The sequence below is a fragment of the Erinaceus europaeus genome, chromosome 16 (genome assembly GCF_950295315.1).
Source record: "Erinaceus europaeus chromosome 16, mEriEur2.1, whole genome shotgun sequence".
NCBI classification, from domain to species: Eukaryota; Metazoa; Chordata; class Mammalia; order Eulipotyphla; family Erinaceidae; genus Erinaceus; species Erinaceus europaeus.
In genome coordinates, this window is record NC_080177.1 from 26212079 (window position 1) to 26233578 (window position 21500).

The 21500-nt window shown below is 37.6% G+C and overlaps 1 protein-coding gene and 1 non-coding gene across 12 annotated transcripts in view; both read right to left on the minus strand.

Moving 5' to 3' along the window:
• GPHN (gephyrin) overlaps positions 1 to 21500 on the minus strand; it is a 411021-nt gene that overhangs the window by 322490 nt on the left and 67031 nt on the right. The gene's annotated exons all lie outside the window — the stretch shown is intronic.
• Positions 10215 to 10378, minus strand: LOC132533681 (U1 spliceosomal RNA). Its single transcript, XR_009545531.1, has one exon. It is a non-coding gene; the product is annotated as a U1 spliceosomal RNA (small nuclear RNA).

A 21500-nucleotide genomic window follows, 5' to 3' on the forward strand; every position in this document is an offset into this window, starting at 1 on the left:
CACCTGCTGGGGGAAAGCTTCACAAGTGGTGAAATAGGGCTGCAGGTTTCTCTTTATCTCTCTTCCTGTCTCCCCCACCCCTCTCAATTTCTCTGTCTCTAGCCAATAATAAATAAAAATATTTTAAAAATTAAAAATGCTAATTTTTCTTTCAATTTGTTTTTATAAGTTTGTTTTTAATGGCTACTGAATTGTTAGGTCACAGAATATGTAATTTTGCTTGAATGAAACAAAAACTGTAGTTCTTTGACTCTGGAGTACCATGAAAAAAATGTGAAGGCAGGGGCTGTGCGGTACCACACCAGGTTAAGTGCACATAGTGCTAAGAACAAGGGCCAGCACAAGGTTCCTGCTTCGAGTCCCCAGATCCCCACCTACAGGGAGGTCATTTCACAGGCAGTGAAGCAGGTCTGCAGTTATCTATCATTCTCTCTCCCTCTCTGTCTTCCCCTCCTCTCTCAATTTATCTCTGTCTTATCCAATGACAACAACCGCAGGAACAACAACAATAATAATAGCAACAACAATACCAACAACAACAATAGAAAAGGGATGACTGCCAGGAGCAGTGGATTTGTAGTGCAGGCTCCAAGCCCCAGCAATAACCCTGGAGGCAAAAAAAAAAAAAAATCTGAAGGCAGTAAGAATACCCTGAACTGAGACAGTTTGGGAATTCCTTATGTAGTCAAATTAAACAAAGTAATAAATAATAACTTCAACATGATTTCAGTTATCTTTAATGTCATTTTTCTAGACACTTGGTCTTTGACATTCTAGATGACTTTACCATTTGTAATAACAGGTGTATAGAGTACTACAGACACACCAAGAAAGAGTTAAAATGTTTGCTGGGTACTTTCTATGTGATTGTCATCATGTTTAAATATTTAATACTTACAGAATTCCTCAAATACGAGTGATACCATTCCTAGCTTATAATCAAGGAGCCAAAAGCAGAGGAAATGAAATATTTTGCTCAAGGCTACACAATTAAATGGATACAACTTGTAGTTACATCTAGTTCTTGCCATTGTGCTATTTCCATAGCATAGGTCATGTGATTTTCTTGTTTATGGGAGCCCTGGAATAAAGGCTGGTTGAAACACAACTTAAAGTAGTTGAGACTGAGCAAAGTTAGTTGAGTGGAGAATCAAGAAACTATTCTGTTTTATGTCATAAGTTTGAAAGTAAAACAAGAGTGTTAATTCCTAGTCCCTGTTTTTCATGCTGTTTTTTCTATCATTGCTGGGATATTAGGTTTGTTAATGTGTTTGGTAGCTTTTATTTTTCTAGAAAAGACTATCATTGGCAGTTTTGTATATATGCTTATTTTTAGTCATCTACAATTTAATAGTGCATAGAAAACAAGAAAGCATTTCTTTTTTCATTGTGAGTTTTTCATTTTGAAAATGTTTTTCCTTTTCTGTTCTCAGAGCATAAGAAATTTCTGGAGCCCATAGAAAGTCTCTGTCTGTTCTCTATAATCTCCTTTAACATTCACAAAGTTTTGAATCATCTTAACTCTTCTCCACTATCCCTTACTATTTATTTTCTACATTTTCAACTTTGTTGCATACATTTCTTAAGAGCCATCTACTGGTTTATGAGTTCTCTTTTTTTTAAATTTATTTATTTATTCCCTTTTGCTGCCCTTGTTGTTTTATTGTTATAGTTATTATTACTGTTGTTGTAATCATTGTTGGATACGACAGAGAGAAATAGAGAAAGGAAGGGAAGACAGAGGGGGAGAGAAAGATAGACACCTGCAGACCTGCTTCACCGCCTGTGAAGCGACTCCCTTGCAGGTGGGGAGCCAGGGCTCAAACCCATATCCTTATGCCAGCCCTTGCGCTTTGCACCACCTGCGCTTAATCCACTGCGCTACAGCCCGACTCCCATGAGTTCTTTTTTTAACTGTGTCTAATAGGCATGTAACTCCCCATTTGACTTTTTGCTATTTTTACAGTTTAGTATTTGGAAATTCATTACTTTGTGCAAGTTTTAAATCATACAACCTCACATCCAGATTGAATCTTCTAAGTAAGCTTTGTGATCTTTAATATGCAGACTCTCACATACATCATCAGACACAGGTTCCAGAACTCTTTACATATCTGAATTTCTATATTATTTTTTATGGTCTTTTCTAATCCATACTCAACCAATCGGTCATATGTTGAAGTAAATTTTAATCAATTTCAACTGATTTTTAATAATATATTTCATAATTTTAGATATGTCATATTAACAGGGATAAAGTTAACTGAATATCTTGGTGTGCCAAAGTACAGAAAGAAAATCCATCTGATTGTCTGGAAGACCCTTATAACAATCTGCTCACTGAAACAGAAGCAATTTATTAACTCTTAATGTTTTCTATGTGAATTCCCTGTTATGTTGCCCAGAGTTGGAATTAGAACTCTGACTGCCCTGGCCATAGCCAATTAACTCCTTATGTTCTTTGGAATGATTAAAATTAACTTTTTCTTTAAAAAAGAAATCCAATTATTAGAAGTATATAGCAAAATTTGAAAAGATAGGCTGGTTTGGTAGTGGTGACTACAAACCAGCTGTTAAATGCTCTATATTCATTCATGAATATTAACCCCAAACAAGGATAAAATTCAAGTTAGAATTAAAACACTGAAAAAAAAGAAATTGAAGCACTGTTAATTCAAAATTACCTTTGCTTTTTATTTTAAAATGTTAAACTAAAACAGATTTTCTTCTTACACTAAAATAGTAACATAAGAACAGTCTGTTGTCACAGAAGTCATTCTATTATAAGTTATTCTATTATAAAGGGTATAGTCTATTCAAAATGTTAAGAGGCAAATATTTATCCCTTTGAGCCATCTGCTGTGCTAAATACCATAAGTATGTCAGACTAAAATTTAAAAAGTGGAAATACTTTTAAAAAACTGCATTGTTGATGCTTTTTTTAAAGCATGTATTTTACTTTGAGTACAAGTACTCTGGCTTGCCTCTCTTCCAGTTGTTTACAGTAACAGAAATTACATCAAGGGTATCTTCTATTTAGGTCACTTGGTCTGGTTTTACTGAAAAGGGGCACATGCAAACTCATCATGGATAGAAGTTGAAGGAAGTATGTTAAGTGAGATAAGCCAAAAAGGGAAGGATGTGTGCCAAATGATCTCACTCATATGTAGAACTTAAGAAACAAGGCCAGAAAGCAAAAACACAAAAATGAAGCTTGGAAAGGACTCTGGAGGAGGATGGGAAGAGGAGAGGTGAAGAGGATGTTTGAATGATGGTGCATGATTGTGGGAAAGGACTTAAACTGGAGGTGAAGGTGTTTTGTAGACACTGACCACAAGGAGATGAGAAATTGTGCCCAGGTGTCAACAATTGTACTGTAAACCACTAGGGTCCCAATAAAATTACTTGGGTGGGGATAAGAAATGTGATTTTGAGGGGCTGGTGTGGTGGTGCACCCAGCTGAGCATACATGCCACAACACACAAGGACCTGGGTTTGAACTCCCCTTGTCCCTGCAGTCAGGGGGAAAGCTTTGCAGGTGTCTATCTTTCTCTCGTCCGCTCTATCTCCACCTGCCCTCTCAATTTCTAGCTGTCTCTATCCAATAAAGATAATTTTAAAAAATTAAAAAAAGAAATGTGACTTTGAAATCTATAGTATTTAATGAAACATCAGCAAAACAAGATAACATTCATATGACAAAACCTATTTTAGTTTTTTTAAAAAAATATTTATTTATTTATTCCCTTTTGTTGCCGTTGTTGTTTTATTGTTGTAGTTCTTATTGTTGTTGTTACTGATGTCATTGTTGGATAGGTCAGAGAGAAATGGAGACAGCGGGGGAAGACAGAGAGAAAGATAGACACCTACAGATCTGCTTCACCGCCTGTGAAGCGATTCCCCTACAGGTGGGGAGCCAGGGGATTGAACCGGTATCCTTCCATGGTCCTCTGCGATTTGCACCATGTGCGGTTAATGTACTGTGCCACCGCCTGACTCTCATACTTTAGGTTTTTAAATATATATAAAAATATTCTGATTTTGTCAATTTTTTGCTGAGAATCTACATATAAATTTTAACTGTTGCTTTAAAGTACAAACATACCATCATCCTTTTTAAAGACATCTTTTCAAACAGATTTTCAGTAGACTGCTTTTAAGGTTCCATATATAAATTCAATCTGTTGGCCAATAAACATTCAAAATTAATCTATTCTTATTTTAATGTACATTTTCTTCTCTCAAACATGGTGACACCATTAAATTAGATGCTAATTCTATCGAAAATTTGCTGGACAGCTCTTTCTATCTAGTTCACTAACCAACTAAACTGAGACAGAGTCCAAAATTACAGTATTGGGACTATGGCAAATTGAACAAAATGGTTTGACTAAATGAAATGCTGCATTCTAAGAACCAGCACTTTTATGTAGGCTTTTAGAAAAACTGGAATTCTGGGAATTTTTTTTTTTTGTGATCTGAAAATTAGTATTCCAAAATATATTTTTGTATATAATTGCCTGATGGGAGGTACTCTAACACCAGGAAAGTTTCAATGCTTCAGTATATTTCCTTCTCTAAATAAAAAAGATGCCCGGGGCAAGGGAATTATAACAATGGTTTGTGCACCACTTTCACCTCTCAGGTCCTAGTGGTCCCAGGTTCAAGCCTCAGCACCACTTTAAAGAGAGCTGAGTTTAGCTAAGTTTCTCCTCACCTCCTTCCCCCAAAGAAATATTTTTAAAAGGAAAAAAAATCCAGTGAGGTAAAATCTGGCATACATAAAACCCCATTTACTTACACACACACACACACACACACACACACACACACACATTCTAAAAATAAGTTACATTTAATAGATACAATTCTATTTAAGGAAAATGAAAATAATCACGCTAATGAACACTTAAATAAAGCCATAGTTAATCAGAGAGTAACTTTTTGCACTGATCACCAACAAAGGACTAAGTGTTAGAATCAGAATTCTCAGAAATGTGAGGAAAAGGCAGGTTTGTGAAAACATATTCACTATACACTGATTTGTTACCAACTCCATGATCCATCTTTCATTTAGTTAAAGGATCACTCATACATTCATTCCTTCATACCTCTATTTAAGGGATATTTCTAGTAGGCCTATTGTGTATTAATAAACTATGATGGGCAGCAGCATAAAACATTAAATACAAATAGTAGGTCACTGTTTTTATAAATCATTTATAAATACAGATAAAACACAATTTATACTATAATATGAAAGGCTATGACAATACTTAGAATACATGGAGGAGGAGTAAATGAAAGATCACAGAGGACTTCAGGAGGAAATACTCCAGGTTCAATTAGTGCAACACTTAAGTTTTATATTAGGTTTCTCCCAAAACTTACATTTAATCTGTCTCAATGGGGAAAAAATGATGTAACTATTTACTATGCAGTCTAGGTAAGGATGAAATAAAGGAGGGGGTAGGTAGCTAGGACTGGTCTCATGAAACTGATGACCAATAATCTAGTACTAAAAGAATGCTCTCTACCCTTCAGGTGTGGAATGACAACCCTTCAGCTTCATTACTCGGGTGAGACCTTTCCTTTCATAGTATTCTCTAATTCCATCCCAAGTGGTTCACTTTCTAACAAAGTCTCAAAACCTAGATATACACCAGTTTCTGTGAGAGAGAGCATATGTTCACACGTATCCATAAACTACTGCAAAATATATACCTGAAAGCAGAAGTACACTAGAGTTTGCAGTGAGTACCCCCCTAATACTTCCTCTCCACTATTCCAAGCTTGGGTCCATGATTGCTCAACAATTTGTTTGGCTTTGTATGTTAACGCTCTTTTCAGCCACCAGGTTCCAGACGCCATCAGGATGCCGGCCAGGCTTCCCTGGACTGAAGACCCCACCAATGTGTCCTGGAGCTCCGCTTCCCCAGAGACACACCCTACTAGGGAAAGAGAGAGGCAGACTGGGAGTATGGACCGACCAGTCAACGCCCATGTTCAGTGGGGAAGCAATTACAGAAGCCAGACCTTCCACCTTCTGCAACCCACAATAACCCTAGGTCCATGCTCCCAGAGGGATAGAGAATGGGAAAGCTATCAGGGGAGGGGATGGGATATGGAGATTGGGTGGTGGGAATTGTGTGGAGTTGTAACCCTCCTACCCTATGGTTTTGTTAATTTATCCTTTCTTAAATAAAAAATAAATAAATAAAAGACACCTCAAAATGAAAAAAAAAAAAGAATGCTCTCTACTGAATAGTGGTAATTTGTCTGCAGTCTTTCAAGGAGCAGTACTTTAGTATTTTTAAACCTTCAAAACAAATGGTGTGGGCCAAGTGGTGGTTCACCTGGGTAAGCACTCACATTACAGCACACAAAGACTTGGGTTCTGTGGGGAAAGGGCCCACTGTCTGGGAATTCCAGGCCATTATTCCCATGAGAGTCTGAGTGGGTTGACCCTGAGTTCACCCCCCTTTCCTGGGGGGATGCAGTAGGCAGGTCCTTGCCTGATCTCATGAGCATATGATGGGATGGTCCTTTTCAGAATGGGAGCTATCCTGTACATGCTACCCCATCCCTTTTAAACAAAAGCCATAAATTACTGTGTACAGCCAACTTGAAACCCACCACAAATATCCTCCCTTTGCTCAACCGCCCTTCCCTCCTGCCTGGAGGTGCTTGTAATTGAAGGAAAAATACCTGCCTATGCATTGTGAGCTCACGACCAGACCTTATATGACAATTTTTCAGTTATAATCAAATACTTTTTAGGTCAAGATGTAACTATGCATTGTGTATGGGTTAATGATTACCTCATCCTTCTTTCTGAGCACTGGGTATATCTAACTGCTTGTATCTAACTGCTTGTATCCCTTAATAAACGAGTCATCCTAAGAGGCTTCTCCTGGAGCTGACTGGTCGTGTGTTCCCTTCCTTTCTCTCTGCACACTTCACCCTTGTCACCAGGGCTCCCCCTAGGACCTTCAGGGGCTTCCCTGGTCTTTGCCGCCAGTGGCAAGGGAGGCAGAGAGCCCCGGACGACCCACAGGGTTCAAGTCCCTGGTCCCCAGCAGCAGGGGGGAAGCTTCACGAGTGGTGAAGCAGGTCTGCTGATGTCTCTCTGTCTCTTTCTCTCTATCTCCCTACTCTCCTGTCAGTTTCTCTCTGAAAAGAAAAAGGGAAAAGAAAAAAGGGAAAAAGCAAGAAAGCAGGAAGAAGGCAGGAAGAAAGCAGGAAGAAGGCAGGAAGGCAAGGTGCCTCTTGGCTTATTTGTGGTTTTCTTCCAAATTGGGGCTGAGTCAAAATAAGATGTTTCTTAGTAAAATTTATTAAGCAAGGAGACTTATGCAGTCTTTTGATTAGCAAACATTTTTACCAGTTTGTCTTCCCAACCTATACCCAGTGATCTACTGAATATTCAATAGAAGATTTCATCTATTGTTGTTAAAAATTCGTAGGCTCTAGCTGGGCGGGCTAGGTTTACGGGCGGGTAACAGAGACGCGGGGACAACGGCTGGGCAGGGAAGCTCTATCTCTTTATTCAGGAACAACGATTCATAAACTAAGACAAACTAATCACCAAACAGAACTCTGCTGTCTCTTTGCCGTGGCGCAAGCACTCTCTCTTTTTCTCTCAAACTCAGGAACCCTCTCTCGGGGTTCCTTGGGGCGGGGCCAAGCGGGCCGCGAAATTAACAGGACTGATGCAATTCTCTTGGCGGGGGAGAACTACCCAATGTAAAGCATACAACAATCTATATAGTACTTACTTGTCATTAGTCCACTGAGGTTTTATTATTGCAAGTTTCAATCTCACATTGAGTCTTGGAAGTTCTGTAATCTATATCACATAAACCAAAACAAAAGGTAAAAAATATGTATCTCTATTCCTCATTCTAATAAAAATTAAGGGGAAAAAGGATGTTTATAGTAAGATAACAAATGATAAAAAAAAAATCTTATGCCAAGAGACCACCGATATTTACAATGTTTTTTAAAAAAGTATCTTTATTTGTTTATTGGATAGAGACAGCCAGAAATTCAGAGAGGAGGCAGGAGAGAGAGGGAAAGAGACAGAGAGACACCTGCAGCATTGCTTCACCACTTGCGAAGCTTTTCCCCTGCAGGTGGGGACTGGGGGGTTTGAACCTGGGTCTTTGTGCTCTGTAATGTGCGCTCAATCAGGTGTATTGCCACCTGGCCCCTATTACAACATTTTAATGACAATATCTAGACAATTGGTGCTGAGATATAGTAATATATTTTAATAAGTAGCAGCACAAATTAAAACCAAATTGGAAGTCACTATTCTTTTTGCCTTAAATTTACACACTGCTGTATGTATATCAGCCACACCTCAATAAAACTGCAAATAAATTAAAATAAAGTAAAAACTGAGACTCAGAATAAAAAAAAGTGCAATACCTAGTTGTTAAGTTGTCCATAACTATGTGGCTCTATCAAGTAGGATAAATTATAGCTTAATTAGTTCAGTTTCAATAGCTCTAAATAGAATAAAAATAATTGAATCTGATTCTCATGTAAGAAAGAGAACTTTTTTTTTCTTTGTTTGCCTCCAGGGTTATCGCTGGGGCTCAGTGCCTGCACTATGTATCCATTGCTCCTGTGGCCATTTTTGTTGCCCTTGTTGTTACTGGATAGGGGCTCAAACCGGGATCCTTACGTCGTTCCCTGTGCTCAGCACCACATGGCTTAACCTGCTGTGCTACTGCCCAAAACCCTAAGAAAGAAAATTTCATATAAAGTGTGGCCGACCCTATGGTGACACAGTATCATTTCAATCTTCCAGTATTCACTCTCATTAATCACATCCCATGTGGATAGGAAGAATCTGCTATTTGCTTTTAATTAATAGAATATAGAAAAAATGGCAGTCTATCACATTTAAGATTAGACAAAACTATATGACTGTGAATTGCACATGGGAACTAGACAATACTCAGTAGGGTATTTAGTTACACAACCTAAAGGATTTGAATTCTGCCAACAACCTTAGTGAGTTTGGCACAATTCTTTCCCAGCTTAGCCTCCAGTTGAAACTGCAGTTCTGCCAACACCAGATTGTTATCTGGGGAGACCCCAAGGGAAAGATTTAATTAAACTGTGGACAAAATCATGACTCATATAAATGGTGAGATAATAAATGTGTTTTAAGTCAGTGATTCTTTTACATAGCTATACACATGCAATTATATATTTGTATACTTTCACCACCAGTGTTAAATATAAATGTTTTCTGAATAAATACAATATGTGGATATCAAAACTTTTCTTTAGTGGTTCAGGAAGGATGAGTCTGTAAGCATGAGGTCCTGAGTTTGATCCCTGGCACTGCAGGTGCCAGAATGATGCTGTGGTCCTTTCTCTGTTTCTATAACATTAGTGAATAAATAAATGTTTTTAAAAATTTGTTTTAATCATTAGTTAGGCCCTCCTCAATCGCTATCGAACAGGCCATGGCCGGTGCGCCGCTATGTTCCATCGCTGGGGAGCCAGAGACGACCCGAACTGCCCCTGCGGCTCCAGACAGACTATGACCCACATAGTCAACGACTGCCACCTCTCCAGATTCAAAGGAGGTCTCGAAACTTTACATCAGGCTCAACCTGATGCTGTTGACTGGCTACGGAAGAAGGGCAAATGCTAGAAGAAGAAGAATCATTAGTTTTAACCCCCTAGATTACCTGACTAATATGAAAACAACATATCTTCCTAATCAAAGCAACGTTTCATGAATTTGCCACTATTTCTCATAATCAATTTTTTTCTTCCCACTTCTTGCCTTTCTCCTTTCCTCACTCCTCCCCTTTCCTCCTAACTCTGTTAAAGACTTCATTCTCAAGATCCCTCTGATTGAAATGTATCATCACTGCTCCCATTAAACAATTGCATCTATCTGTCTGTCTGTCTATAATTATATTCCTCAGCTATGGTATTATAAAGAAATGGTAGATAAGAATCTTCAACTCCTTTAAAAAATTATATCTGCAAAGGCCCCAATTTTTAAGGAAAAAGAAATTATGGAATAAACAAACTATTGTATGGCAGGGGTGGTGAGGTAGTGTAGAGCACAGAACTTGAAAGAATAAAGTCCTGAGTTAGATCTCTGGCAGTGCAAATACTACAGTGATGTTGTCATGGTCTCTTCCTCCCAAATAAATATGTAATGATCTTTTTTTTTTTTTCAGGGAAGAGCTTAAATATAGTCCCCCACTACCACAAATCATGCAGTCGAGTTTCCCACATTTGGGGAAATCACAGGGGACAGCACATCCGAAGTGCAATGGATAAGCCTCACCCTGGGAAAACCACCTTCGCGATCATGTTATCTCTCCTGCCAGGTTAGTATCATAAATAATCTTTTTAAAAGAAATCCTGGGTGCCGGCACTAAAAAGAAAACAAAACAAACCATGTTTATTCATCTGCTATATGAACAGTTGTTATTAATGTAGTATATTCATCTGAGTAATTTTAGAATTATGAATATATATAGTCATTCTGCATTTACGTGTAATGTCAGCATATATCAGCAGTGTCAATAATGTCAGCAAGTAGGGAGCAATCATTAACAACTGAATTTTAAAGTTCTTTACCATAGCTGTTAGTATTAAACCTTACATATATATATTCTAAGTAAGTAAACTCTTTTCTAGAAAAATATTCTCCATTATTTAGGAAGGATATTGCACTGTTCTGGCAATAGGAACCTACCCAAAGGCTGACCAATCAAGATAGCCTATATCCCTAGTCACAAAGATTGGCTATAATGTAGTTACATGGCTATATGAACAAAGTCAGAACACTTCTTCCATGAGATTTTTACATTTTGGAACAAAATATAAAGGAGAGACCCTAGAACTAGAAGGAAGAAAATGGGCTTAAGCAGGTTTTTCTCTTTTTTGTTTTTGTTTTTCTGGTTGTAGAGAAAGCCTGAGTGCTTTATGTGAGGTTAATGTCAAAGAAGAACAGAAAAGATGATGGCAAAGGGTGAGAACAAACAAAACAAAACAACAACAAAACCTAGATGTACAAACTCCCTAATTCTGTTACTGGAGGTTCATCCCAATATCTGATAATGGCTTTTGAATTAGTTCTAGATTTTCTAAGTTTTCCATACTAGCATAAACCAGTTAAATCCCAGAGTCTCATGTAAGTGTTATAGCACCATCCCAGGCCAATTTTCTCATCCATTTTTTTTTTTTTACTTTTGAAGAGGGAGAGAGAGGGGTAAGAGGTGGGGCACAGAAAGAGAACTGCCTAATTAGATAGTACCACTCCACAACTCATGGTGCTGGGACTGAATCTAGAAATTCACCCATGGACAAGCTACTACCTCTGTTGTGCTAAGATAATTTGGTTTAGTTTTCTGTGTCCTGAAAATTAAAGAATCGACTAATTAAACTGATGCATCACTTATTTCATTAAAAGTCATCATAGTGTATTGATTATATATGACTTGGGAAGAAAATTCAAATGTTGTCTCTCTTGAATTACTTGCTCCTTTGTTCCAAGAACAGCGCTTATTAAAACTAATTTTTAAAGATTTGTTCACAAATCTACTAGTGTTTTTTCATTAAATAAATTCTAAAAAAAAAAAAAGGAATACACAATTAATTTAGAATATTCTTAGGAATGCTGAAATAATAGAAGTGAGGGAAACTTCTAAAAATGAAATATGTGTCTGAATTTACAGTGCTGACATAAGACACTATACCATAACATCGTAGCAACAGTTTACACTAAACTATACTCTGCCAATAAACATTTTATTAACTCATAAATATGTAATCCAAACATGAATTTAATTAAAAATGATAAAAAATTACAGTTAGAGATATTATTTCAAAGTAACTTTTATAGTTGTCTTAGATTTAGCAGGGCTAGTGAATGCTTAACAAAATGAAGGAATGATAATACTTAAAATGCTGCTATGGGAAAATGCATTTCTACATCAAAGGAAAATTCTCACAGAGTGACAAAGACTAAAATACAAATACTCTATTATTTTGCTTAAGAAATATTAAAGTTCCAAACATATCCAAAACTTTAATGAATAGAGCATAAAAGCATTAAATTCATTTAAATGAAAATGCATTATGAGAATGTTGAGTTCTATGGAAAATAACCACTTCAAAAACCACTGTTTATCCTCTGCTGACTGGCATTTTTAAGAAACTCAATTCACCATAGCAACCTGTCTTAACACCAGAAGATAAGTACAGGTTATATTTAGATATGATTGCTTTCCAGACAGCAATCTTGTCTTTCGTTCATATTTAATGCCATGATCCAAGGGACCAAAATACCGTTCAATGAGGTTGTAGTGTGAAGACAAGTATGCTCAGGGGACTAAGGCTGTATTTTAGAACCATAAAAAGAATAGTTTCCATGTAATGTGTTAAAATTTGTAAATAAGTATATAATGGCAAATTAATTTCATGTCTAAGAATTTACAAGAAAATAAAAATATTTTTGTCCAATTTTATCCTTGTTCATAAACATGACCATTATCAAGCATTAATGATGTATAAAATTAAAAAAACAAAACTCCAGCTAGGGGATTATAGATGAAGTATAGCAAGAATATACATACAAGTAATATAATACAAAAAAAAGATGAGCTGATTAAAATGTTATAAGAAATTACTATGGCTATATTTATACTTTAAAATCTTAGTAATGACATAAAACAACCCCTATTATAATAAATAAGCTTTTAAAATTTAGTTCAAGACATACAAAGGCATCACAATAACTACAAATAGGCTATATTACCTTTTTTGCTATTTGCCAGTTGAGTACATTAAATCTACTGTTGGGGCAGGGTGGTGGCACTCTAGTTTGAGCACAGGTTATAGTGAGCAAGGACCCACATTCAAGCTGCCAGTCCCCACCTGTAGGTAGAAGCTTCATAAGCAGTGAAGCAGTGATGTAGTTGTCTCTCTTTTCTCTCGTTCTTCTTTATCCCTCTTCTGCTTGAGTTTCTCTCTGTCTTCACCCAATAAGTAAATAAATAAAATATTTATAAAGTAAAAGTCATTAGTAAAGATAATGTTATTTTAAAAAAGCAATAAATAAAACCTGGAAGCAACCCAGGTGCCCAACAACAGATGAGTGGCTGAGAAAGCTGTGGTATATATACACAATGGAATACTATGCAGCTATCAAGAACAATGAACCCACCTTCTCTGACCCATCTTGGACAGAGCTAAAAGGAATTATGTTAAGTGAACTAAGTCAGAAAGATAAAGATGAGTATGGGACGATCCCACTCATCAACAGAAGTTGAGGAAGAAGATCTGAAAGGGAAACTAAAAGCAGGACCTGATCAAATTGTAAGTAGGGCACCAAAGTAAAAACCCTGTGGTGAGGGGTAGACATGCAGCTTCCTGGGACAGTGGGGGGTGGGAGTGGGTGGGAGGGATGGGTCACAGTCCTTTGGTGGTGGGAATGGTGTTTATATGTCTAGCAAAATGTAGACATATAAATCAGTAGTTGATTAATATGAGAGGGGGAAAATCAATTGTATGTCTCAAAGTTTTTCAAAACACAAACTGAATCTTTTTAATATATAGGCTGTGTATTTGATATGCGGATTCTCTCAAAAGCCTAGGCCAAGTAGATTAGAAGCATCCAACAGCACAGCTATATACAAGATACTGGATACTGTACAGCAAACCATAACAAAAGGACTTTTCAAAGTTAACCCAATTACCAAATAATGTGATGATAACATTAACTATCGATTGTCTTTTTGAACCCTAAGACAGCAGGAACCTCACATCTCCACTATAGAGCCCCTACTTCCCCCAGTCCTGGAACCCTTGGATAGGGCCCACTCTCCCGTATGCGTCTCCCAATCCAAACCAAATAATATTGCATCCGCCGATCACAACCTAACCAACGCAACGATTGCCACCTCCACATGCTTCACCTCAGACTGTGTCCAGAGACTTCACGAGTGGAATGACAACCCTTCAGCTTCATTACTCGGGTGAGACCTTTCCTTTTATAGTACACTCTAATTTCATCTCAGGTAGTTCACTTTCTAACAAAGTCCCATAACCTAGATATACACCAGTTTCTGTGAGAGAGAGCTTATGTTCACACGTATCCATAAACTACTGCAAAATATATACCTGAAAGCAGAAGTACACTAGAGTTTGCAGTGAGTACCTCCCTAACACTTCCTCTCGACTATTCCAAGCTTGGGATCCATGATTGCTCAACAAATTGTTTGGCTTCGTATGGTTAACTCTCTTTTCAATCACCAGGTTCCAGATGCCACCAGGATGCTGGCCAGGCTTCCCTGGATTGAAGACCCCACCAATGTGTCCTGGAGCTCTGCTTCCCCAGAGACACACCTTACTAGGGAAAGAGAGAGGCAGACTGGGAGTATGGACCGACCAGTCAACGCCCATGTTCAGCGGTGAAGCAATTACAGAAGCCAGACCTTCTACCTTCTGCAACCCTCAACAACCCTAGGTCCATGCTCCCAGAGGGCTAGAGAATGGGAAAGCTATCATGGGAGGGGGTGGGTTATGGAGATTGGGTGGTGGGAATTGTGTGGAGTTGTACCCCTCCTACCTTATGTTTTTGTTCATTAATCCTTTCTTAAATAAAAAATTTTTTAAAAAAGCAATAAAAAAGTGGGCAAAGGAACTGAATACAGTCTTCTAAAAAAAGATGTACTTGGCCCTCAGACATAAGAAGAAATACTTCATTATCATTAGAGGATTGCAAATTAAAACTGAGATTCCACTTCACACAGGAAGAATGGCCTTTATCAACAAAACAGAAAATGACAAAAGTTGGAGAAGTTGTGGAGAAAAGGGACTCTGTTACACTGTTGTGGGAATGCAAGCTAGTGTTGCACATTTGGAAAACTGTATAGAGAGTTCTTAAATAAATAAAAATGGAAATACCTTATGATCCAGCAATACCACTTAGGCATTTATCCAAAGGACATGAAAAGATTAACTTAAAGGGATATATGCTCCCATATGTTCATAGTTGCTTTATTCACAATAGTCAATGAATAGACACAACTTAAATGCCTATGAGTAGATGAATAAACAAGGAAGTTATGTGATATATACTGCATGGAACAATATTCTGCCATCAGATGATATTGTGTCCTTTAGGACAAAATGGATGGAAATGCTAAGCAAAATAAATAAAAAGATGAAAGGCAATTACTGGATGGTTTCACTCATATGTGGAACGTGGAAAAATGAAACACATAAACTTGAAGAAAAGAAAAAACAGAAGGAAAATGTCTCTTAAGATTTTGTGAGGTCTACAGGGGCTACTGGAAGAGTAAGTTCAGTTCCCATGTCTACGCTTGACTGGACCTGCCAATATACGCGGATATCTTCGCCCACCCTGTCCAACGCTTGACGTCTCGTCATCCAATCTGGTCCCCTACGCCTACAATGAACTTCTCTGTTCCAGACTCTTGGAAACAGAGTTGGCAGTCAGCTGAGGTAAAGAACAATCACCTCATCACAGACCCCTGCAAGCGTCAACCCGGCTTTGACCTAGCACGTTATGATTGGGCCCTCCTCAATCGCTATCGATCAGGCCATGGCCAGTGTGCCGCTATGTTCCATCGCTGGGGAGCCAGAGACGACAGGAACTGCCCCTGCGGCTACAGACAGACTATGACCCACATAGTCAATGACTGCCACCTCTCCAGATTCAAAGGAGGTCTCGAAACTTTACATCAGGCTCAACCTGACGCTGTTGACTGGCTACGGAAGAAGGGCAAACGCTAGAAGAAGAAGATTCTCTTTCTGACTTATCTTGCTTACATGCTAGCTATTGGGCTCCTTGGTAAAAATTGGTAAATTCATGGGCTCCTTGGAATACATCTAAAATAGACCTACTAGTTTTTTCCAAAATGAAGAACCCAAATCTCATCTGCTATATTCTTACCTTTAGGTTCCTGATTATTAAACAATTTGTTCTGCTTTGTATCTATTTTTTTTTCCTCCAGGGTTATCACTGAGACTCTGCCTGCACTATGAATCCACTGCTCCTGTGGCCATTTTTTTTTTTTTTGATAGGGAAGAAATTGAGAGAGAAGGAGAAAGATAGACACCTGCAGACCAGCTTCACCACTTGTGAAGTTATGCCCTTACAGGTGGGGAGGCAGGGATTGTTGTGCAGGTCCTTGTGCTTCACTCTATGTGCACTTAACACAGTGCTGACCGCCCAGCCTCCTACTTTATATCTTAGTGCTTTTCAGCCACCAAGTTGCAGATGCTACCATTATGTGAACCTGATTTCCCTGGGCAGATGACCTCACCAATGTGTCCCAGAACCCCACCTCTCCAGGTTCCCTGCCCCACTAGGGAACAACAGAAACAAGCTAGGAGTATAGATCCACCTGTCAATGTCCCTGTCTAGCAGAGAAGCAATTACAGAAGCCAGACCTTCTGCACCCCGTAATTATCTTGGATCCATGCTTCCAGAGGGTTAAAGAATAGGAAAGCTTCCAATGGAAAGGATGGGATATGGGACTCTGATGGTAGAAACTGTATGGTAGTGTACCCCTCTTATAATATGGTTTTGTTGATCATTATTAAACCAATAAGTAAATTTTAAAAAACAAGTTCATAGCACAGACGCTACCATGACAACATCCTGAATCCCCTGGATGGATGACTTCGTCAATGTGTCCTGGAACCTCACCTCCCCAGAGCCCTATCCCACTAGAGAAAGATAGAAACAGTTTGGGAGGGGAGGCATCAGGTGGAGCAGGTGGTGGTGTACCTAGTTAAGCGCACACATTACAATGCACAAGGACCTGGGTTCAAGCCCTTGGTCCCCATCAACAGGGGGAAGCTTCATGAGTGATGAAATAAGGCTGCAGGGTCTCTCTGTCTCTCTCCCCCTGCCCTCTCAATTTCTCTCTCTATCCAATAACAAATAAATATTTTTTTTTAAGTTTAAAAGAAACAGGCTGAGGGTATAGGTCGACCTGCCAACATCCATGTCCAGTGGAGAAACAACTACAGAAGCCAGACCTTCCACCTTCTGCACCCCATAAAGATCTTTGGTCCATAATCCCAGAGGGATAAAGAATAGGGAACCTTCCAACAAAGGGGTTGGGATATGGAACTCTGATGGTGGGAATTGTATGAAATTGTATCCCTGTTATCCTACAATCTTGTTAATCATTATTAAATCCCTAGTAAAAATCCATAGCATCACAAAATTAATTTATCAATTAAAAATAAAATAAAATAAAATGAATCCTGATGCATCATGGTGGAAAAAGATATGTTAGGGATGAAAATTTTTTATAGATGCCCATCACAGGGAGATGTGAATATGTGCCCACAAGTCAACAACTATACTCTAAACCATTCTGCCCCCTTCCCATATAATGATTTGGAGAATGTAGGAAAAAAGTTGCAATGTTCATTAAATAATAGCTATTCCACTGTGTAAATTTGCACATTAAGTAAAATCAAAAGTAGCTAAAACCAAAAAAAAAAAAGATACACTCATTTAAACCAGACACACAGTTAGCAACCATGTATAATACAAACTAAGTGTCCAATTTCTATTAGTCCTTCCAATTCTTATGTTATTTTCCCCTTTTTTTGATTCTTAAACAGCTTATAATAATCAAAGTTCAAGTAGCTATTTATCTGGAATGGTTTATACATAAGCAACAAGAAGTGAAAAGTATAAATATGGTATTATGTTTTATCTCTCACTTTCAACATATAAGCAATAGAGATTTGGAAATATTGTTGAGAATCATCTCTATAGAGAACACAGCAGAATATAACAAAAATAAGCTTATTATATAAAGTATCATTTTAATGTAGAATACTCATTTGTCTAGAAGAAACAGTATAAATTATTTTTATAATTTAAATAGCATGCACCCCTCCACTTAAAGAAAATAAAAATCAATTAAACCAAGCTAAAATTGACTTCTTATAAAATTACATATTGACTGCCTATAAAATTACATATCACATTAGATAAATTTTATTGATCTTTATTTTTATATAGAGACAAGGGAGAGAGAGAGACCACAGCACCGAAGCTTTCTTCAATGTTGTGTGGATCAGGTTTAAACTAGAGTCAAGCACACGGCAAAGCAGCACACTATTCCAATGAGTTATTTCACCAGCTCTAGATAAATTTTTAACGAGGTCATAATACCAGTTAAATTTAGCAACATTTTTCTCTGTGCCACAAAGAGAACATAACTAAAGCAAGGCAAGGTCTTAAATCACAACTCAAACTAAGAAGTCATATATAATCAGATAAAAACAATATTAAAACACAAGAAACAGAAGATAAGGTATTAACACACTCAAATTACTTACTTTAAAATTTAAAATTCATTTAAATCATTAATTCAAACACAACCTTAAGCATATTCATCAGCAAAAATGAATGCCAAGTTTTTCTACTTGGTCTTATAGTTAACATCTATAGAATTATTGTAGAAACAAGTATTCTTAGAGTAGCTGCTCAAAGGAGAGAGCTCTCTGGGTCTTACCTTCTCCAGTCTTGCCACTATTCCCACTTGCTCTCATTACAACAATAGATAAATAGTTGGCGTTGATAGCTTAGAAAGTCTTTAGTGATTCGCAATCTTCTCATCTTAGTTTTCTCCCAAGGTTTTCCTTCTTCATCTTATTCACACAATGTAACTGCCTTAGTTCATTTAAGGTCAAATACTAGTTTTACTACAGTGGAATCAAAATCTTATGGTGTTTTTTAAAGTTTATATAACTTATAGAGGGCCTATAATGTTATTTCTCTAACTCCTCACAGATTAAAGTATACATGGTCATTTCTAGTTTTGTGTTTTCTCCTCTGAGACATTACAACTCACTTTTCTAAATATTCATTTCTCTCTTGTTCTCCCTCTCTTACACACATGCAATTCAGTTTTATTTCTATTTTTTAATTGTTATTGCCTTTATTTATTTAATGGCTAGAGACAGCCAGCAATAGAGAGGAAAAGGAAGATAGGGTGAGAGACAGAGACACCTGCAGACCTGTTTCACTATTCATGAAGTTTTTTTCCTACAGGTAGGGACTGGGCGCTTGAACCTGGGTCCTTCACCACTGCAACGTGTGCTTAACCAAGTGTGCTACCATCCAGTCTCCAGTTTTATTTCTCTGTCCACAGAAATTCCATACCTGCTAATCTATCCCAACATCTTTGAACATAAATAATAATCAGATAGCCTGGGTTCCACTTAGTTTTACTCTTTCCTTGTCATACTCTGGGAATGTACTGAGAGCCTCATATATGTAAAATAACACTGAACCACCTCCCAACACAATTGTAATTTTATATACTAAAAGGGGGAGGACAGGAGAGAGAGAAAAATAAAAAGCAAGAGGAAAAAGTGACACATCAAAGCACCACCCTACTATTCATAGTATTATTCATGGAGTTCCCATGTGGTGTCAAGCAAAGGGTCTTATGCATGGCAGGGTGCATGCGCTAACAAATTATCTATTGATAATACCACCAGTGACTTCCTTAAGTGAGATTTTTGTAAAAAAAAAAAATTTTCTTCAACATACATCATACTCAATGTTGCAACATAAGCAAACTGAAGTTCATTTAGAACTGCAGTGTGTATTAATTGATGGAACAAATAGTAAGACTTATGTATAGAGTCTGGAAAGAAAAAATGACAACTATTGAAAAATAATTTTTAAAGATTTATTTTATTTCCTAACAGGTAGACAGGTAGGTAAACAAATATATAAACAGACAGGAAGATGCCAGAGTAGCACTGTGGCATATGTAATGCTGGGAATGAAAGTTGGGACCTCATTCATGAGAGGCATATGAATGAATAATAGGATGTTGGGTCAGAATAAAATACCTTCCCTGATAACTGAAAAATTACATTGTTTTTCATACAGTACACATTTCTTTCCTTTAAAAAGTTTTACCTAGAAATCTCTCTCTAGGGACTTCTGGGAGGTGTGGTTTATGGAGTAGCTGCAATCAGACCTTCGCTTTCCCTGACACTATTATATACAACAAGAGATTGAATTGGACACATAATCTACAGCTGAAAAAAATCCACAGCCTCAGGTGGGTGCCAGTGTGCATGGTTGGGGAAATGGGAGTGAGCTGGAAGACATGCTAGGTCGAAACGAGAGCTCAAGGCTGAAGGTGCTTGGCACCAGCCCTTGTCATCTTGGACAGTAAAACAGTTATCAGACTCCCCAGAAGAAAAGAAATTGGAGCTTAAAACCTCTCAATATTTTACTCAGGGTTTTTATTATTATTATCTTTATCATTATTATTATTATTTTGTGAGTGTTCACTTTTGTTTTTTCTCAGTCTGAATATAAGACAAAGACAAAACTCAGCCCACAAGACAGCCCAAAACACTCCTTTCCCCACGCTCCTGCACAGATTCAAATAAGTGGAAAGCAAAGACCACAACAGCACCACCTGCTGGCCAACAATAACCAGCACTATACATGCCAGAGCAGAGGTAGACAATTAAACAACATGCTACATCATACAAAGAGAAGTAAATCAGACAAAGTCAAGAAATTCCAGATGCACAGTCTATCAGAGACAGACTACAGAAAGCTTATAAGAACTCTACAAGAATATGAGCAAGAAAGGAAAGCATTTTACTTGGGAATTTGATAAGAAGCTACAAAGTATGAAAGAACTCAAAGCAGAGTTCACCAAGCAGTTCAACAACACGAAGAAAAAATTTCAAACAGACTTCAAGGACTGAAAGACACTTTTAGTGCAGTTCAATCTCAGGTAGAAAGCTTAAGAAATAGACTCACACATGCGGAAGGAAGAATTTCCAATCAGGAAGACACAATTAGCCCACTCTTTCAATTCAAAGATGAGGGAGAGGAAAGGTTTAGAAAAAAAGAAGCTACTATCTGTCAAATTGCAGATTCCATAAAAAGGTCGAATATACGAGTTATAGGGATACCTGAGGGAGAAGACTGGGTCAAAGGTCCAGGTGTAATTTTCAGGGAAATTTTAGATGAAAATTTCCCTCACCTAGGCAATCCTCAGAATATACCTATTTTGGAGGCAGATTGATCACCCAGGTTCACAAATCCAAAACAACCAACATCAAGGCACATTAACGTAAAATTATTAAAACTCAACAATAAGAAGAAAATTTTGCAGGCTGCTAGGGAAAGGAACAAAGTTACATACAAAGGGAGAAGTATCAGACTCACATCACATTTTTCTTCACAAACCCTAGAGGCTAGGAGAGTGGAATGACATATTCAAGGCAATAAAGAGGGAATTTCAACCACAAATTTTGTATCCACAAAATTATCCTTCAAGTATGAAGGATATCAAGGAGAAATAAAGGTCATTCCCAAATATTCAAAAACTAAAGGAATCTGCCACAATCAACCCCACCTTACAAAAAAATACTGACTGGAGTCTTACAGGAAAGGAGGAAACAAAGGAACA